This window comes from Chiloscyllium plagiosum, unplaced genomic scaffold, assembly GCF_037043375.1.
Source record: "Chiloscyllium plagiosum isolate Xiang-an unplaced genomic scaffold, Cpla_swu_hap1 HiC_scaffold_40, whole genome shotgun sequence".
NCBI lineage: Eukaryota > Metazoa > Chordata > Chondrichthyes > Orectolobiformes > Hemiscylliidae > Chiloscyllium > Chiloscyllium plagiosum.
The window spans coordinates 57,231,310-57,238,901 of record NW_028270178.1 but is presented as its reverse complement, the minus strand read 5'-3'; the positions used below and the strand labels follow the sequence as shown (position 1 = coordinate 57,238,901).

Below are 7,592 nucleotides of genomic sequence, written 5' to 3'. Positions count from 1 at the left end.
AACACTAGCATCGCTAAATTAATGAAATGGGGGTGTGGGACGGAACGTTCAGTTAGTGATCGAAGGAGGGAGAGAAATCTCTGAGAACGGGTGGATTTGAATTCTGACATATGAAACACAGAGATGTGAGCGAGCGGAATTTGAAGGGAAAAGATAATCACCTTGGAGAAAATTACCACGTTAAAGCAACTGATTTCTTTGTGTTTCACAAAAACTGGGACAGTTAGAGCGATTATTGCCATGACTCGGATTCGAACCGAGGTTGCTGCGGCCACAACGCAGAGTACTAACCACTATACGATCACGGCGTCCCACAGACACGCACGCGCGCAGGATGCAATAAGTACAGTATCATAGGAAATGTTAGGCAGCGCACCAAATGCACAATATCAGTGATGAGCGAACAGTGGCAGAAATGTGAAAACTCAGAATGGGCTGACCGTTAAAAATCGGTTCCCCCAGTGGCTGTGGTGATTCCATTATTTATATGCTGAAGGCTGAGATTAATAGATTTCTCGAAAACATCAAAAACTCCGGGGACAGTGCAGGTGTTGTTGAAATGTATGCTTCAATAGTAATGCAGTTTAACATCGGCTAATTTACCAGGTTCCCCCCGACACACACACACGGCAGTAACCACTGCTGCCACATAGTCCCAAGTCCCATCCCCAGAACCTGAGGAATTGAGTGGCGCAGTCGCGAAGATCCAACTGGAAGTTGGGATGGGAATGAGGTCGCAGAGATACTCGAAAACTCCAGTGACACAACCGGTGAATGCAGGGCATTTCTATGACGGTTTCGAGGCGCAAGTAATTCCGAGGTTGGGAGTGCTCCTGGTCAAAGGCAGGGCAGAAGGGAAATTTTTTCCCGTTTATAGCAATCTACAGTGCAGCTTGCTGAGACAGCTGAGTGCCACAACTGGAGCGTGGGCGGCTGGTTTGAAGTTTGAACTTGCTTCACTGTCACCAACTTGCCTGGAATGAATTGCTTTCACCATTTTTATTTCCAATTGTTTAATATCTCCCTGCAGTCTGCTGCTTTCTTCCTCATGGGTAATTACATGACTAACTGTTGTATGATCTGCACACTGCTAACTCACGGCCACTACAAGTAAATATGAATCATTGATCTATATGAGAAAACAGTGGAACTCACTGCAGGCATGCTTTGTCGGTTTGCAGGCGACGCCAGAATTGTAGACAATGAGGAAGATTATCTAAATTTCAAAAGGATCTTAATCCAATGAGTCGTTGGACTGAAAAATGTAACATGGAGTTCAAACTGGATAAATGGAAGGTATTGCATTTTGGTACAACAACAAGTTGCGTAGTGTTGGAGAACACGGAAGCTCGGGGTGCAGGTGCATAATTCCTTGTAGTTTTCATCACCTACAGATAAGGTGGTTCAAAGGCATTTAACATACTTCCCTTCATTGTTCAGTCCTTCGTGTATAGGAGTCGGGACGTTATGTTGAAGCTTTGCAGGACATTGATGAGGCCTCTTCTGCAGTATTATGTCCAATTCCGTTCGCCCAGTTGTAGGAATGATATTATTCAGCTGGAGCAGGTTCAAAAAAGTATGCACGCATGTTGCTGTGTGTGGAAGGTTTGAGTTATAATGAAAGGCTGGACAGGCTGAGACTATTTTCAGCTTCGAGATCGGGGTGCTGGAAAACCACAACAGGTAAGGCAACATCCCAGGAGCAGGAGAATAATTTTTTTGCGCAAGTGTTCTTCATCAGGCTCTTCTCCGAAATGTCGATTCTCCCGCTCCTCAAATGCTGCATGACCTGTTGTGCATCCCAGCACAACACTCTGGATTCTGATCTCTCATCTGCAGTTCTCACTGTCCCGAAGTTGAGACTGTTTTCACTCTAGGTTAGGGGTTTGAACGGCGACCTGACAGAATTTGGAAGAAGATTTGTAGCTCGGGTGCTCGTTGTTGTGATTCTGTTCGCCGAGCTGGAAATTTTTGTTGCAAATGTTTCGTCCCCTGTCTAGGTGACATCCTCATTGCTTGGGAGCCCCCTGTGAAGCGCTTCTGTGGTGTTTCCTCCGGCATTTATAGTGGCCTGTCCCTACCGCTTCCGGTTGTCAGTCCGGCACAATGCAGCACACAGAACTGCAAAAAGAGGAAGAGGAACACATGTACAAGGTATTCGCCAAAAACGGATAACCGCGCAATTTCATCAACAGATGCCTAAGAGAAAGACAACGGAACGAGGACATGCCGCAACCCAAAGGACTAGCCACACTACCATACATCAGGAGCATTTCAGAACTGACAGCCAGACTACTTCGACCCCTAGGACTTATAACAGCACACAAACCAACAGCCATTCTCAGACAACAACTCACCAGAACGAAGGACCCGATACCCAGCATGAGCATAAACTAATATAGTGTACAAAATCCCATGCAAGGACTGCACAAAACACTATATAGGACAACCAGGAAGACAGCTAACGATCCGCATCCATGAAAATCAACTAGCCACGAAACGACATGACCAGCTATCCTTAGTAGCCACACACGCAGACGATTAGCAACATGAATTCGACTGGGACAACACTACCATTATAGGGCAAGCCAAACAAAGAACAGCCAGGGAATTCCTAGAAGCATGGCACTCATCCACAAACTCCATCAACAAACACATCGACCTGGACCCAATATACCGGCCACTACAGCGGACAGCTGAAACTGACAACCGGAAGTGGCAGGGACAGGCCACTATAAATGCCGGAGGGAACACCACAGAAGCGCTTCACAAGAGGCTCTCAAGCACTGAGGATGTCACCTAGACAGGGGACGAAACGTTTGCAACAAAAATTTCCAGCTCGGCGAACAGCCACAACAACCTGACAGAAGTTTATGAATTATTGAGAGACAAGTTAGAGTTAACGATAGCTGCCTTTTCTCAGGATGGGGATTTCAAGGTGAGAGGGCATATGTTTAAGATGAAAAGACAGAGTTTTTTTTTTAAAAAAGTCATGTGAGGCTTTTTTTAAGGAAGGTGTTTTACGTGTGCAATTAACTTGCTGAGGAAGTGATGGATGAGGGTGTGTTTGCAACATTTAATGGACAATTGATTCCAAATATGAATGGGAAAGTGGGATTTTTAAAATAAATTTATTCATGCCTAGTAAATCAGTTATTTTCCAGAGGACATTTAAGAGTCAACCGCGGTATTATACATCTGGAGTCTCCTGTGGGAAAGAGCAGCTGAATATGACAATTTGCTTCCCGAACTGGCATGAGTGAATCAGATGGGATTTTCCATACAACTGATTTAGGTCATCACGAGATTCTTCAATTCCAGGTGCTTATTGAATTCAAACTCCACCATCTGTCATGCCAGGATCTTAAATCTTTGTCCTCAAAATATTACCTGGTTTTTTGGATTAACAACACAGTAATAAAACTACAAGGGCATTATAACCACCCAACGGGTACAGGAGGAGGCAGATGGGAGTAGATTAGTTTGGCAGTATGTTCAGCATGGATTGGTTGCACTGACGGGCTTGTATGCCTTCATGCTGTATGACTCTATGATTGACGCTATGGAGCAAATATCTGGTTGGGATTAACAGCAGCACTGACAGCATAATCGAACACCTGATGAGAAATGTAATCCTGCTGGAGTCTCGGAGGTTGTTTTGCTCAGTCATCCCTTCCCACACACGGGACTGGTGAACGGCCTCTCCCCAGTGTTACTGATTAAATGAGTTTCCATTTCTGTGGTTAATTGAATCCCTTCCAGCAGTTCCCACATTGCCCTGCTTTCTCTGCGGTATCAGTGGCCATTTTTCTACACAGGGTGAACGATCCTTTCACATTGTGTCCACACAGGTTCAAATCCCGTTTTCCATGTTGTTAATGTGTTTTCATTCTTCCTTATTCACCCACAGGGTGTGAGTATCACTGGTCAGAACAACATTTATTTTTCGCCCCTCGTTCGTTGCTTTCTGGCTACACCACAGACCTGGGTGCGATCCCAGCCTCGGGTGTCTGTCTGTGGGCAGTCTGCACATTCTCTGTGTGTTTGCATTTTTATTTCTCCCTCTGACCAAAGGTGTGCCTGTTACAGGGATCAACAATGGGAAATGCAGGCTTATGGGGCAGGGAATACCCTGGGGTCTGGTGGGATGCGCTTCCGATGTACCTTGTGAACTGGAAGGGCCGACAAGCCTGCTTCCCCACATGATGGGGATTCCTGAATTAAGGGTCAGCTCATTTTTTTTCTGGTCCTGGAGTCTCTCGTAGGCCGGACTGGGTGAAGATGGTTGAATCCCCTGCATAAGGGACATGAATGAATGAGATTGCAGGAAATTAAAATCATGATCTCTGTTCCTGAGGTCAGGCTTGCATTTCAGGTTTTATTCGTCGAACGTAAGCATCACCTTTTCCGTGTTCCAGTCGCTAAGGATGACTAGTTTAAAATATCACCCCAACACCACCTTCTCCAGGTTGAAGCCTTGACTGTGTGGAAGAAACTGATACTGAGCAGATGCGAGCAAATGCAGCTGCCACTGCCAGTGTCGGAAACACAGATCCAAATAGAAAAATCATCTTTTAAACCCAGCACTGCAAAGTTAAGGGCTCATCACGCTCCACTTGTGCCACTCAGCTGTCTTAGAAAGATGCACCGGAAATCGCTATGGTAGTATAAACGGGGACAACCATTCCCTTGAGCAGGAGCACACTCAACCGAGGAATTTCTTGCGTCTCTGTACCATCACAGAAGGACAAGGCGCTCACCTATTGCATCACTGGAGCCAGAGAGTAACTCTGCGTACTCATTCCCATGAGATGGAAATGTGTTGCTGGAAAAGCGCAGCAGGTCAGGCAGCATCTGGGGAACAGGAGAATCGACGTTTCGGGCATTAGCCCTTCTTCAGGAATTCCATCTCTGATCTCCAGCATCTGCAGACCTCACTTTCTACTCATTCCCATCCCCATTTCCAGTTGGATCTGGGCGGCTGTGCCGATGTTAAGCTAAAATGCTATTGAAGAAAAACATTTAAACAATATCCTGTACTGTCTCCCGAGTCTTTGATGTTTTGTCGAAATCGATCAATCTCAGTTTTCAACTTTCTCATTCAAGGGATCTCCACAGCCTCTGAGGACATCGAACTGAAAGATTCAGCTCATTCTCAGTTCCCACATGTCTGTCACTGTTCGCTGAGTACTGATACTGTACATTTGCTGTTTTTCCGAACATTTCCTCTGCTAGTATACTTATTGCTGCTTGCAAGCATCCTGTTCTGTGGTAACTGTGATCGTGGTTGTCGGTATTTTGTATTGTGACCACAGCAACCTCGATTTGAAACCAAGTCACGGCACTAAATGTTCTCTCCGTTGTCCTTTTTGTGACACATGCTAAGATATTAATTGTTTTACCTTCAAATTCCGCTCTCTTACATCTCTGCGTTTCATATATCAGGATTCAAACATACCCGTTGTCGGAGATTTCTCTCCTTCCCACGATCATTAAACCTCCTTTCCGTCCCTCCTCCCATTTCTCTGGGGCAATGCTCAATCTATCATTTTGTTTCACAATCATACTGTTCTGTCTGTGCTGCTGCTGTGGTGACTGTTGTTGGGTGAACGTGCCCCAATACCACCATCAGGACCTTCAAACAAATCGATCCATTTGAATACCGCGGTTGTGAAATCAATCCCCATGTAGCAGCTTTTACTGACCAGAGACAATTGTAGCGTCAGGCTCATGGAAAATACCAGGGCAGTTTTGGTGAAAAGACATTTTATTGTTAAAGATCAGCTTTTATGGCTTTCTACGTTGGTCTTGTGATAATTTCATAGGACTGATAATCCAGAGACCGAGGTAATAGTCTGGGTACTCGGGCTTGAATCCCATCATGCCATAATTGTCAAATTTGGATTAAAAAATTATCTGCAAGGAAGAATCTAATGACTACTATAGATCCATTGACAATTGTTGAAAAAAAAATCTGTTTCACTTATGTAATTGCGGGATGGAATTTGCTATCCTTACATGGCCTGGGCTGCATGTGACTTCAGACCCACAGCAATATAGTTAGGTCTCAACTGCCCTCTGGGCAATTAGGAATGGGTAATAAATGCTGCTTAGCTAGAATCGCCCTCATACTAATCCAGAAATTTTAAAACAAATGCTCATTAGGCTCAAGCAAGAGTGTTGTGTGCAGTTTTGCAAGTCACATTATAGCAGGGATGTGATCACACTGAGAAAATTGCAGGAGATATTTACCGGGATACTGTTTGGGTTGAAGAGTTTCAGTTGTGAAGAAAGACAGGACAGAGTGGAGTGTTTGTTGCAGTGCAAAGGAGATGTGTACACGACATGATTGAGTTAGAGCACGGACAGGGTTGAATAAACGAGTTTCCCATTGATGGAGGGATCGATCAGCAGGGGCCAGAGACTTAAGGAGAAAGACAGAAACGTTTGAGAAGATGTGCGAAAAAGCTTTATCAGCTAGTGGGTGGTTGGAATTTGGAATACACTGTCTGCATTTTTCAGAGCGGCAGAAAGCTTCATAACCTGAATAAATATTCAGATGTGAACTTTTGATGCCAAGACATATAAGGCTGTGGGGTAAGCATTCTGAAATGGGATTCAGTTCATTAGGCAGTTGTTTTTGACAAGTGTGGCCACATTTAGTTGATGGGCCTCCTTTGACACTCTTGCCCTCGGTAGTATAATGGTTAGTGTCCCCGCCTTTCACAGGGCTCAATTCTCCGCTGGGGACAATGTAAACGTTTTAAAACTGTCGCTCCATTCCCAAGTGCGGGTATTGATACCTGTCCTTCCATTCTCGATGGGGCATATCACACGAAGGACAGTGCTGCCTGAATAAAGGTGGGGAAGGACTGCAGCTCTCAGGGAGGCAGAGTGTCAGTGAACGGGCAATCACGTGACTTCTGCAAACATCACCTTGTGACTGTTTTGGAATGAAAAGCATTTGACAGACTTGTTCCGGATTGAAGTGTTTACAAGAAGCAGGAAGCTAAGGAAGAAACAACATAAACGCATTCAAGTATGAGTGCAGAAACATTTCCCGCATCACGAATTAAATTGTAAAGGACAGAGTGGCGTTTCGATCCAGTGAATTTGGGTTCATTTATTTTGATGAGGCTATTACCAGGGTATAAAACCATTAAAAAATGATCCAGCATTTGCTCAGTATGATGGAACATCTCAGTAATTCGCACTGCTGTTCAGAGGGAGGGTTAGGTTGATTGGCAAAGTTAAATTGCCCTCTCGTGTCCAGGGAGTGAATTAAGTAAGTTAGGTGAATTAGCCATGGGTAACGCGGGGATAAGGTCAGCAGTCACAGGACGTCAGGTTATACTCCAACAGGTTTATTTGAAATCATAAGGGGGAGGGATTCCCCTTCTTCAGGTGAAATATAAGGAAATAGGGAGGGGAGCTAGGTTTGGTTGAGATGCTCTTCAGAGAGTCAACACCGGCTAAATTGACTGAAATGCTCTTTCTGCACTGTAGAATTTTGTGATTCTATGAATTGTTAATGACGGTGTTTACTGAGGTGTAAAGCCATTAGATAAGATGCTGATGGGGGTGTACTGAGG

General features: G+C 44.8%; 1 non-coding gene across 1 annotated transcript; it reads right to left on the bottom strand.

Annotated features, from left to right (window-relative positions):
* Nucleotides 1-236: 236 nt before the first annotated feature.
* On the bottom strand, nt 237-308 carry trnah-gug (transfer RNA histidin (anticodon GUG)). The gene has a single exon. It is a non-coding gene; the product is annotated as a tRNA-His (tRNA).
* Nucleotides 309-7,592: the final 7,284 nt, after the last annotated feature.